Source organism: Chiloscyllium plagiosum, unplaced genomic scaffold (genome assembly GCF_037043375.1).
Source record: "Chiloscyllium plagiosum isolate Xiang-an unplaced genomic scaffold, Cpla_swu_hap1 HiC_scaffold_28, whole genome shotgun sequence".
Taxonomy (NCBI): Eukaryota; Metazoa; Chordata; class Chondrichthyes; order Orectolobiformes; family Hemiscylliidae; genus Chiloscyllium; species Chiloscyllium plagiosum.
This window is the reverse complement of record NW_028270166.1, coordinates 38,810,747-38,823,315: the sequence shown is the minus strand read 5'-3', so window position 1 is coordinate 38,823,315 and position 12,569 is coordinate 38,810,747. Positions and strand designations below refer to the sequence as shown.

General features: G+C 41.8%; 1 long non-coding RNA gene, 1 other non-coding gene and 1 pseudogene across 2 annotated transcripts in view; 2 read left to right on the top strand and 1 right to left on the bottom strand.

Moving 5' to 3' along the window:
* Window positions 1–9,664: 9,664 nt before the first annotated feature.
* LOC148142528 (uncharacterized) overlaps window positions 9,665–12,569 on the top strand; it is a 97,061-nt gene continuing 94,156 nt past the window's right edge. The window contains exon 1 of the long non-coding RNA XR_015751922.1: window positions 9,665–9,850. This is a non-coding gene — a long non-coding RNA (uncharacterized LOC148142528). The remainder of the gene's footprint in view (window positions 9,851–12,569) is intronic.
* Window positions 12,029–12,135, bottom strand: LOC122539223 (U6 spliceosomal RNA). The gene has a single exon (XR_006309003.2). It is a non-coding gene; the product is annotated as a U6 spliceosomal RNA (small nuclear RNA).
* On the top strand, window positions 12,093–12,205 carry LOC122539224 (U6 spliceosomal RNA; annotated as a pseudogene).

Genomic DNA, 12,569 nt, shown 5'->3' with positions numbered 1-12,569 from the left:
CAACCATTCTCCATGTTGGCAGGCGATTGAGCTTCTGGAGAGGCTGCACTCTAATCCGGCCTTCTCTTAAACTAGCACCCTCCTGCATACACGCTTTACAACCGGCGGAATAAAGAGTAAAAAGCTGCAGAGATATAAGCTAAAGTAAAAACACAAAATGTAGGAAATACCTGCCATGTTTGTCAGTACCTATAGGGAACGAATCCTAGTCAACATTTCAGATCAATGATCCTCTCGATAGAAATGAAAAACAGTATCCTTTCTTCTAACTATAGTTTTGAAGGACTTTTTCAATTTATTCATGGGCTGTGGGCATCACTGACTAGGCCAACAGTTATTGCCCATTCCTAAATAATCAGAGGGAAGTTAAGAGTTGACCACATTGCTGTGGATGTGAATCGCATGTTGACCAGACCAGGTAAGGACAGAGGCAAAAGTGAGGACTGCAGATGCTGAAGATCAGAGTCAAGATTAAAGTGGTGCTGGAAAAGCACAGCAGGTCAGGTAGCATCCAAGGAGCAGGATTCCTGATGAAGGGCTCCTGCCCGAAATGTCTATTTTCCTGCTCCTCGGATGCTGCCTGACCTGCTGTGCGTTTCTAGCACCACTCTAATCTTGACAGGTTAGGAGAGCACTTTCCTTCCCTAAAGGACATTAATGAACCAGATGGGCATTTTCAACAATGGTTTTATGGCCATCACTAAACTCTTCATTCTAGATTTTTCATTATTGAATTCAAACTTCACCATCTGCTGTGACAGGATTCAAACCTGAGTCCCCAAAACAATTCCTGGGTTTCTGGATTAACAGTCCAGCAATAATAACACTAAGCCATCATTTCATCTATGAACTATGGCCCTTATTTATCTATTGCAGAAAGAGTTAATAGCTGTCCTGTTAATAACTGGACTGTATGATCTGGGATGACAAATGATGTCAGATAATTTAACATGGTGGCAGAGGACTAAACAACTTTATTGAGGACTCTAGTGGACTCTGAAAAAGGAGGGAAAGTGAAATGCCACTGGGCTTGCACTGCATGTTTGATTATATTTAAGAAAACATAGACAGTTTGATCAAGAAGCTGTTAAATATAGAGAGGTCACTGAAAGCTTTAACTGATTTCCTATTTCAGTGGAAGTCTCATCATAGACAGGGAACACCTTGACATGGACATCCAGGACTTGTGCAGCAGTTACTTATTCCTATGGCATTTCTCTCATTCAAACACAAGTTAAACATGGAGGTGTGAGGTCCCTCAGAACATCGATAACAAAGCAGGCCTGGAAGGTGCAATCAATTCCTTTAATCAATGTCTCCACTGTGACAGGAAAACAGCACAGTGCGATCTCATCCATCCAGCCATTGATGCACAGTGCCACTGCCTACCATGAGAGGGAACTTTTCCAAGCAGTTAGCTTTCAGCTCCAACCCGGAGAATTACCACACATGGCTGCCAATGACAGCTTCTAATGCACAAGGGAACAATTGTGAATACAAACTATTGTTTTATAGAATGTATAATAACCCAAAGGGTTATATGCTGGTGATATAATGTTCATAACCGTAAGACACATTTCAGATTGGACACAGGGGAAGGCATCGCTATTTCTCATTGAAACCACGTTTTGGTTGAAGCCTGAGTTTGTCCAATCATCCATCTTTTGATTTCATGGCCCAGACGTTGTCTGACTGAAGGTACAAAGCCAGATGTTTGCTGTTTTTCAATAAGATGGAAGAGAAATTACTGAAAACCTTTATATCATTTGTAAGTAACTCATGCTTTGACAGCACCTTTCCAATACTGAAGTCTACCATCTACAAGGACAAAGATGCAGACATATGCTGACATACCATCCAGCCTTGGAACTAGATTACTATTACTACATTGTCGCTGGGTCAAAATCATGGAAGTGCCTTCCTAACACCTCTGTAGATTTCTGCACCTGAAGGACTGCAGCAATTCAAGAGGAGAGCTCACTGTCAGGGCAATTAACAATGGGCAGTAAATGCTGATTGAGAAAATAACACTCACATCCTGAGAATCAATAAAAAAATCAAGGGTCAACCATTTAAGATGGAGGAGAGGAAAAGGAATGTCGTCTCTCTTAGATTTAAGATCTTAAAAACATTTTCTTTGCCAGAGTGTAGTGGAGGCTGAGGCTTTGAATATATTTGAAGCTGAGTTGAACAGATCTACAGTGAAGTCAAATAATATGGGGAAGAGACAGGAAAGTGGTGTTATGGTCATAGAGTCATTGAGCCATACAGCACAGAAATGAGGAGAAAGTGAGGTCTGCAGATGCTGGAGATCAGAGCTGAAAATGTGTTGCTGGAAAAGCGCAGCAGGTCAGGCAGCATCCAGGGAACAGGAGAATCGACGTTTCGGGCATAAGCCCTTCTTCAGGAAATGCAAGAGGCCTAACAGGGAAGGCAGATGAACTCAGGGCATGGTTAGAAACATGGGACTGGGATATCATAGCAATTACGGAAACATGGCTCAGGGATGGGCAGGACTGGCAGCTTAATGTTCCAGGATACAAATGCTATAGGAAGGATAGAAAGGGAGGCAAGAGAGGAGGCCGAGTGGTGTTTTTGGTAAGCTGAGGTGAGGGAGGATATTCCTGGAAATACATCCAGGGAAGTTATTTGGGTAGAACTGAGAAATAAGAAAGAGATGATCACCTTATTGGGACTGTATTATAGACCCCTAATAGTCAGTCGGAAATTGAGAAACAAATTTGAAAGGAGATTTCAGTTATCTTTAAGAATAATAGGATGGTTATTGTAGGGGATTTTAACTTTCCGAACATAGACTGAGACTGCCATAGTGTTAAGGGTTTAGATGGAGAGGAGTTTGTTAAGTGTGTACAAGACAATTTTCTGATTCAGTATGTGGATGTACCTACTAGAGAAGGTGAAAAACTTGACCTACTCTTGGGAAATAAGGCAGGGCAGGTGACTAAGTTGTCAGTGGGGGTGAACTTTGGGACCAGTGACCATAATTTTATTAGTTTTAAAATAGTGATGGAAAAGGATAGACCAGATTGAAAAGTTGAAGTCCTAAATTGGAGGAAGGTTAAGTTTAATGTTATTAGGCAAGAACTTTCAAAAACTGATTTGGGGGCAGATGTTTACAGCTAAAGGAATGATTCCTGAAGAAGGGTTATGCCCGAAATGTCGATTCTCCTGTTCCCTGGATGCTGCCTGACCTGCTGCGCTTTTCCAGCAACACATTTTCAGCACAGAAATGACCTCAGTAGAACTCAGACATCCCAATCTGATTCAGTTCCATTTACCATTATCTGCTAAAGCATGATCTGATAAAATGGCAGGTTAGGCTCGAGACTTTTTTGCTCCTATTTCTTATGTTCCTAAGATCTTACACAGAATGCACAGTCTGAAATGGTGGTGGAACCAGATTAAATAATAAATTTCCACAGAGTGTGCACATATTTTGAAATAAACTGAAGGGATTCAGGGTGTAAATTGAACTGTTAGTGCCTTCAGAGAGTCGATGGTCTGTTCCACTGCAATAAGATACAATCTTCCTAAACCCTGAACAATGTGGGCTACAGTGAGACGTTTTGGACAACTGAGTGAGAAGGTGAGTGAAGTGGAGCATGAAACTCTGTCTGAGGAGTGGCTGCTGTTGTCTTCCATCATAGGGTCATATGGTGGCTGAATGCTTAACACTGCTGCCTCACTGTGCCAGCAACCTGGGTTCAATTCCACCCTCAGGTCACTGACTATGTGGAGATTGAACATTCTCCCTGTGTCTGCGTGTGTTTCCTCCAGGTGTTCCAGTTTTCTCCCACAGTCCAAAGATGTGCAGGTGAGGTGGATTGGTCATGCTAAATTAGTCATAGTGTTCAGAGATGTGTAGGTTAGGTGGATTAGCCATGGGAAATACAGGGATAGCATAGGGGTGGGTCTGAGTGGGATACTCTTTGGAAGGATCAGTGTGGATTTAAAGGGCTGAATGGCCTACTTCTACACTGTAAGGATTACATGTTCACGTTATAAATAACAAGTGAGAAATTGAACTGGCCAGAGTGGGTGTGGTAAGTGTCTCATTCTGTGAGGGACAGGACTTCATATTAGTGTCTTTGGTTGTGAATTCCATCATATCACATGGATCAGTTGGAGTGACAGTTAGAGGCAATGAGAAACTTACAAGAGCCAGGGGATATGATGGATCCCAGTTATAGGAAGGGAGAAAAGTTGCAGGTACAGTTAGATAGATGAATTAACTCCAGGAAAGTTAAGAGTGGTAGATAGGTAGTACAGGAGTCTTCTGTGGCTATCCCCATTTCAAACAAGAATGCTGTTTTGGAAAATGTAGGAGGTGATGGATTCTCAGGGAAATGTAGCATGAACAGCCAGGTTTCCAGTATCAAGACAGGCATGAATATAATGTAGACTACACCAGGTTCCAAGTGACTGATTGTGATAGGGGATTCTCTGGTCAGAGACACAGACAGACGTTTCTGCGGCCATCTGCAAAAAATCAGAATGGTGTGTTGCCTCTCTGGTGTCAGGATCAAGGATGTCTCAGAGAGGGTGCAGAATGTTCTCAAAGGGGAGAGGGACCAGCAGGAGGTCATTGTACACATTGGAACCAACAACACGGGGAAGGAAAAGAATGAGATTCTGAAGGGAGAATATAGGAAGTTAGGCAGAAATTTAAAAAGGAGGTCCTCGAGGGTAGTAATATCTGGATTACTCCCGGTACTATGGCTGGAGAAGATAGGAATAGGAGGATGGAGCAGAGGAATGTGTGGCTGAAGAGCTGCTGCATGGGAGAAGGATCCACATTTTTGGATCATTGGAATCTCCTTTGGGGTAGAAGTGACTTGAACAAGAATGATTGATTGCACCTGAATTGGAAGGGGACTAATATACTGGCAGGGAGATTTGCTAGAGCTGTTGAGGAGGATTTAAACTATTAAGGTGGGGGGTGGGACCCAGGGGTATAGTGAGGAAAGAGATCATTCTGAGGCTGGTACAGCTGGCAAAAGGAGTGAGTCAAACAGTCAGGACAGGCAGGGACAAAGCAGAGAACAAGGTAGGACTGATAAATTAAACTGCATTTACTTCAATGCAAGGGGCCTCACAGGGAAGGCAGATGAACTCAGGGCATGGTTAGAAACATGGGACTGGGATATCATAGCAATTACGGAAACATGGCTCAGGGATGGGCAGGACTGGCAGCTTAATGTTCCAGGATACAAATGCTATAGGAAGGATAGAAAGGGAGGCAAGAGAGGAGGCCGAGTGGTGTTTTTGGTAAGCTGAGGTGAGGGAGGATATTCCTGGAAATACATCCAGGGAAGTTATTTGGGTAGAACTGAGAAATAAGAAGAGATGATCACCTTATTGGGACTGTATTATAGACCCCTAATAGTCAGTCGGAAATTGAGAAACAAATTTGAAAGGATATTTCAGTTATCTTTAAGAATAATAGGATGGTTATTGTAGGGGATTTTAACTTTCCGAACATAGACTGGGACTGCCATAGTGTTAAGGGTTTAGATGGAGAGGAGTTTGTTAAGTGTGTACAAGACAATTTTCTGATTCAGTATGTGGATGTATCGATTAGAGAAGGTGAAAAACTTGACCTACTCTTGGGAAATAAGGCAGGGCAGGTGACAAAGTTGTCAGTGGGGGTGAACTTTGGGACCAGTGACCATAATTTTATTAGTTTTAAAATAGTGATGGAAAAGGATAGACCAGATTGAAAAGTTGAAGTTCAAATTGGAGGAAGGTTAATTTTAATGTTATTAGGCAAGAACTTTCAAAAACTGATTGGGGGCAGATGTTCACAGCTAAAGGAATGGCTGGAAAATGGGAAGCCTTCAGAAAGAGAGGGTATATTCCTGTCAGGGTGAAAGGAAAGGCTGGTAGGTATAGGGAATGCTGGATGACAAAAGAAATTGAGGGTTTGGTTAAAAAAAAGAAGGAAGCATATGTAAGATATAGACAGGATGGATCGAGTGAATCCTTAGAAGAGTATAAAGGCAGCAGGAGTATACTTAAAAGGGAAATCAGGAGGGAAAAAAGGGGACATGAGATAGCTTTGGAAAATAGAATTAAGGAGAATCCAAAAGGTTTTTACAAATGCATTAAGGACAAAAGGGTAACTAGGGAGAGAATAGGAACCCTCAAAGATCAACAAGACAGCTTGTGTGTGGAGCCATAGGAGATACTCAACAAGTATTTTGCATTAGTGTTTACTGTGGAAAAGGACATGGAAGATATAGAGTGTAGGAAAATACATGGTGATGTCTTGAAAAATGCTCATATTACAGAGGAGGAAGTGCTGGATGTCTTGAAATGCATGAAAGTAGATAAGTCCCCAGGACCTGATCAGGTGTACCCGAGAACTCTTTGGGAAGCTAGAGAAGTGATTGATGGGCCTCTTGCTGAGATATTTGTATCATCGATAGTCACAGGTGAGGTGCCAGAAGACTGGAGGCTGGCTAATGTGGTTTTTAAGAAGTTTGATAAGGAAAAGCCTGGAAGTATAGACCAGTGAGCCTGACATCGGTGGTGGGCAAGTTGTTGGAGGGAATCTTGAGGGACAGGATGTACATGTATTTGGAAAGGCAAGGACTGATTAGGGATAGTCAACATGGTTTTGTGCGTGGAAAATCATGTCTCACAAACTTGATTTTGTTTTTTGAAGAAGTAACAAAGAAGATTGATGAGGGCAGAGCAATGGATGTGATCTATATGGATGTCAGTAAGGCATTCGACAAGGTTCCCTATGGTAGACTGCTAGCAAGGTTAGATCTAGAGGAATATAAAGAGAATTACCCATTTTGAGGGTGGTGGTGGAGGATTGTTTTTCAGACTGGAGGCCTGTGACCAGTGGAGTGCCACAAGGATCAGTGCGGGGTCCACTACTTTTCATAATTTAAATAAATGATTTAGATGTGAACAAAGGAGGTATAGTTAGCAAGTTTGCAGATCACACCAAAATTGGAGGTGTGGTGGACAGCGAAGAAGGTTACCTCAGAGTATAACGGGATCTTGATCAGATGGGCCAATGGGCTGAGGAGTGGCAGATGGAGTTTAATTTTGATAAATGTGAGCGGCTGCATTTTAGAAAAGTAAATCAGAGTAGGACTTATACCCTTAATGATAAGGTCCTAGGAGGTGTTGCTGAACAAAGTGACCTTGGAGAGCAGATTCATAGTTCCTTGAAAGCAGAGTCACAGGTAGATAGGATAATGAAGAAGGTGTTTGATATGCTTCCCCTTATTGGTCAGAGTATTGAGTATCGGAGTTGGGAGATCATGTTGTGGCTGCACAGGACATTAGTTAGGTCACTCTTGGAATATTGTGTGCAATTCTGGTCTCCTTCCTATCAGAAGGATGTTGTGAAACTTGAAAGGGGTCAGAAAAGATTTACAAGGATGTTGCCAGGGTTAGGGATTTTGCGCTACAGGGAGGGGTTGAACAGGCTAGAGCTGTTTTCCCTGGAGTGTCAGAGGCTGAGGGAAGATGTCGTAGAGCTTTATAAAATCATAAGGGGTGTGGATAAATAGACAAAGTCTTTTTCCTGGGTTGGGGAGTCCAGAACTAGAAATCATAGGTTTAGAGTGAGAGGGAAAGGTATAAAAGGGATCTAAGAGGCAACTTCTTCATGCAGACAATAGTGCGTGTATGGAATGAGCTGCCGGAGGAATGGTGGAGGCTGGTACAATTACAACATTTAAAGGCATCTGGATGGGTATATGAATAGGAGGGGTTTGGAGGGATGTGGGTCGGGTGCTGACAATTGGGACTAGATTAGGTTGGGATATCTGATTGGCATGGATGAGTTGGATAGAAGGGCCTGTTTTCATGCTGTATATCTCTATGACTCTTTGACTTTAAGAAAAAAGCCATGAGGGGCTATAAATTGGATTAATGGCAGGTGTCTTTTCCCTAGCATGGGGGATTTTAAGACTAGGGGGTCATATTTGTAATGTGAGAGGAGAGAGATTTAAAAAAGACATGAGCGGCAGATATTTTACACAAAGGATGGTTTGTGTGAGGAATGAACTTCCTTACAAAGTGTTGGATGCAGGTACAATTGCAATGTTTAAAAAAAACTAGATAAATACACAAACAGGAAATGTTTGGAGGCATAAGGGCTAGGAGCAGGCAGGTGGGGCTAGTTTAATGTGGGAATATGTTCAGCATAGGCCAAAGGGTCTGTTTTCTGTGCTGTAAGACTCTATCACTCTATAAGACATGCAGCACAGTGGTGTGCTGGTTAGTTAATGAGGTGGATTTGGGATGATCATGTGAGAAAACTCATTAACCCTTGTGGAGAGAAGCCCTCCATGAAACTTGACTAAAATGGCACTTCACCACAATATGGTATGATTAAGCCCTCTGGCTCTAACTTGTAATAATGTGAGATCTACATTCTCGTGTGTGAAGAGTAATCGAGTTTATTAAATATAATTATACAGTGAAGGTGATAGGACATCCTACTCATAGGCCTATAGACCCAGGTTATCTTTCCATTTGATTGGACAGCACTACTAGATAGCCCCATTCACAGAGAGTCCCTGTCAACACTATGCTTAGAATCAAAGTATGCTCCACATAAAAGCGCCAATGTTGTTATTTTCCTGAATGCAGCATAGACCTACAACTGAACCTACAGAATTCATGGTTAATGTGGCTTAGTATGATAAGAAGGAATGGATCTAACGCAAAATGGAATGGATCTAATACACTCGGGAAACTACTTAGTTAAACATGTTAAAGAGCACACTTTTCCAAATGTTTAATTAGTAATTCAATTCTGAATTTAATTAGGTGTCTATGATATTTGAATTAATAGCCAATCAATTAGCTGCCATTATGGACTAATAACAACACAGAAGAATAAATGGTCCTGGTATTTGGCTTAACTTTTGTATAGTTACAGTCAAATAGCTGAGATTTTAGTTTGCATGTTACTGATGGAAGGGCATTTCTCAAATTCTAACAGTTTGTTGCTGTGATCTTGTATATACCAGAAAGCTAAGGGAGTTTTATTTACTAATTAACCAAGGCAGAAACATAACCTGATGATAGGCAGGTGATAGACTGTACATTCATTTTGCTATTGACCTTTCAACCCGGCAAAAGGGATTGGATTAAAGTTACTCCTGCCAATTGTCCACTCTAGCCCACTCAAAATGAGCTTAGTTTGTCACAACCAAGCTTCCATTGACCCAGGGCGTAAGGATACCCAACTCTAACAATCTCACTCAAGGAATCCACAGGGCCATTTGGAAAAGCAAGTAGAAAAAATATCACTGTAGATAGCGTCAGCATGGCTCAGTAATTGCATTCATATCTTTGAAAGCATTGAAGAGATTTGATTGAGGTGTTTAAAATCATGGTGAGAAAACATAGAATGAATGCGGAGGAACAGTGTTCCAATGTCTGCAGGGTTCTTAATCAGATGGCTTGTTTTAAGGCAGCTGACAAAAGAACCATAGGTGACAAAAGGAACAATTTTTTTGACAGAAGTGGTTGGAATCCACCTCCTGTGGAATAAAGAGTTAATTATAAAAATGGTTACTGCATAAGGAGCTTTATCGTGATAAGGAGCTTTGTCAGATCATGTGGATCTGCATGCTGAACCTGGAGCTGTCAACAATTTTTTTTAACTTACTCTTGCATATAACAATGTTTAAAGGAAGCCTTTTAATGTTCACTGATAACAGTGACAACCTCATCCTATTGCACTGCCTAATTGCACGGTGGACCCATCTGAATATAGTGTTTGATTGAAAAAGGGAATTCGATGAATCTTTGAAGGAAAAGAAATATAGAACAGTGCAAAAAGAGCAGGAGAGTGAGTATAACTGGATTGTTGTCTATAAGCTCTACAACAAACTCAATAGCCAAACTGTCTTCATGATGCTGTACTGTTGTGTGTTTCTATGTGTCAGAGAATTCTAAGTTCAAGTCCCACTACAGAATTTCAGCACTTAATTTAGGTAAAAACAGGGACTGCAGATGCTGGAAACCAGAGTCTAGATCAGAGTGGTGCTGGAAAAGCACAGCAGGTCAGGCAGCATCCGAGGAGCAGGAAAATCAATGTTTCGTGCAAAAGCCTTTCATCAGGAATGGAGATTTAGGTTGACATTTCAAAGGCAGTGTTTGATGGGGGGGGGGGGGGAACAGGGCTTGGTGGCTGCATTGTGGGAGGTGATATCTTTTGGTTGAACCATTAATCCATAGTCTTGTTTGTATGTCCTGGGGGATACGAAAGATTTCTTGGTGCAACTTGGAAGAGAGAAGTGCTCCCAGCATCCTGTTCAGCACTTAATCTCTCAATTCTCACTCCTAATGCTTGCCCACCTCATTTCTGTGCAATTTGACTGCCACATTTACCTGCAGAAAAGAGACCATGCACTTCAAAAGCACCTCAGTGGCTATGCAGGACTTTTAAAAACACTTTATAAATGGTCTTTTTTAGTTTGGGTCCAAGCTATATTGATGGAATAGAGTATAAGTAGATTTACTGTGCATCCAATTATGTCATACGTTACCATACTGTCTCCCAAGAGCCATTACCTTGTTAAACTCAAAATTCACTGAGCAGAGGCATTCAAAATAAGGATGAATATGGTTCACGGTTGGACATCGCTTCATTCAGTACTAAGGCTGTGATCATTGCCAAGAAGCTGCGCACTATAGTGAATCTTATAAACTGACACCTGGAAAACATTATGTGTCTGACAGCTAGTTTTGCAAAAGGATCTGCAATAAAAGTGCACAACAGATTCAAAGCAAAAGCATTAAAATCAAAAGGACAATGGTTCACAAACATAACTTGATGTTGATCTAGCTGGAGAGACTGGATCGGACTGCACTGCAACAATGCTTGACACTGCAAACTAGATAATCTAAGATGTAACATATAATTTCCATCTCACATTTAAGATACTACACGTAATTGCAACAGACAACAGAGTTGAAGGGAAAAGATATTTTTGAGACAGATATAACTAATTTGTTGCTTCCAATGACCATGAGATAATCGCTAAGTACCAATTGTCAAGGACATGTATTTTTGGACTGGGTTAAGTGTTAAGAGGATTTGTGAGAGGAAAACAATTAAAGTCATTCGGTTCCAGGCTTCTTGCAGATATGCCCTGAATTTCTATGGCAGGTTGATGGAAAAAGCACAAAGTGTGAATTCATTAAAAAACCTCCTTGTAAGTTTTATTTACTGTCTCCTACAAGTTTATTTACATTAACTTATGTACTGTGTGTTTGAAGCAGCCAATACGAGAGATTTTCAAACATAAAGACAACAACAATTGATATAAAAGAGTTATCCCATGACTCAATAGAATTCTGAATAGTGCAGGTGACCTTGTGGGAATGCCAAGGTGGCATACGGCATGCTTTCCTTCTTTGGACAGGGTACTGAGTACAAGAGTTGGCAGGTCATGTTACAGTTGTATAAGACTTTGATTTGGCCACATTTGGAATCCTGCATACAATTCTGGTCACCACATTACCAAAAGGATGTGGATGCTTTGGAGAGGGTGCGGAGGAAGTTCACCAGGATATTGCCTGGTATGGACCATGCTAGCTATGAGGAGAGGTTGAGTAGATTACAATTATTTTCATTGGAAGGATAGAGGATGAGGGGGGAACCTAATTGAGGTCTACAAAATCATGAGAGGTGTGGACAGGATGGATAGCAAGAATATTTTTCCCCCAGTGGAGGACTCAATAACTAGAGGTCACGAGTTCAAAGTAAGAGGGAAACTTTTAGGGGAGGTATGTGTGGAAAGTTCTTCACGCAGAGGGTGGTGCGTGCCTGGAACAAGTTGCCAGTGGAGGTGGTAGGGGCAGGAACAATAGGGTCATTTAAGATGTATCTAGACAGTTACATGAATGGGCAGGAAGCAGAGGGAGGTAAAAACAATGACTGCAGATGCTGGAAACCAGATTCTGGATTAGTGGTGCTGGAAGAGCACAGCAGTTCAGGCAGCATCCAAGGAGCTTCGAAATCAAAAATATGGAACGCTTCACGAATTTGCATGTCATCCTTGTGCAGGGGCCATGCTAATCTTCTCTGTATCGTTCCAATTTTAGTATATATGCTGCCGAAATTGGAACGATACAGTGAAGATTAGCATGGCCCCTGCGCAAGGATGACACGCAAATTCGTGAAGCATTCCATATTTTTGATTTCGAAGCTCCTTGGATGCTGCCTGAACTGCTGTGCTCTTCCGGCACCACTAATCCGGAAGCAGAGGGACACAGATCCTCAGAAACTAGGCAGCAGGTTTAGATCTGGATCCGCGCAGGCTTGGGGCGGGGGGGGAGGGGGGGGGGGGTGCGGGCAGAGGGTCTGTTCCTGTGTTGTAATTTTCTTTGTTATTTTCTTACAGTATAGCAGTAAAGTTCTATATTTCTCTGCTATGATGCAACAATTGCCTCTGAGTGTGACCACATGGTATCGAATTTCCTTGTGAGACATTGCCTCAAGTCTAATTAAAACCTTCAAGAATTGTGCAGGCTGGATCACTGAAGTCTTAAATGAGGACATA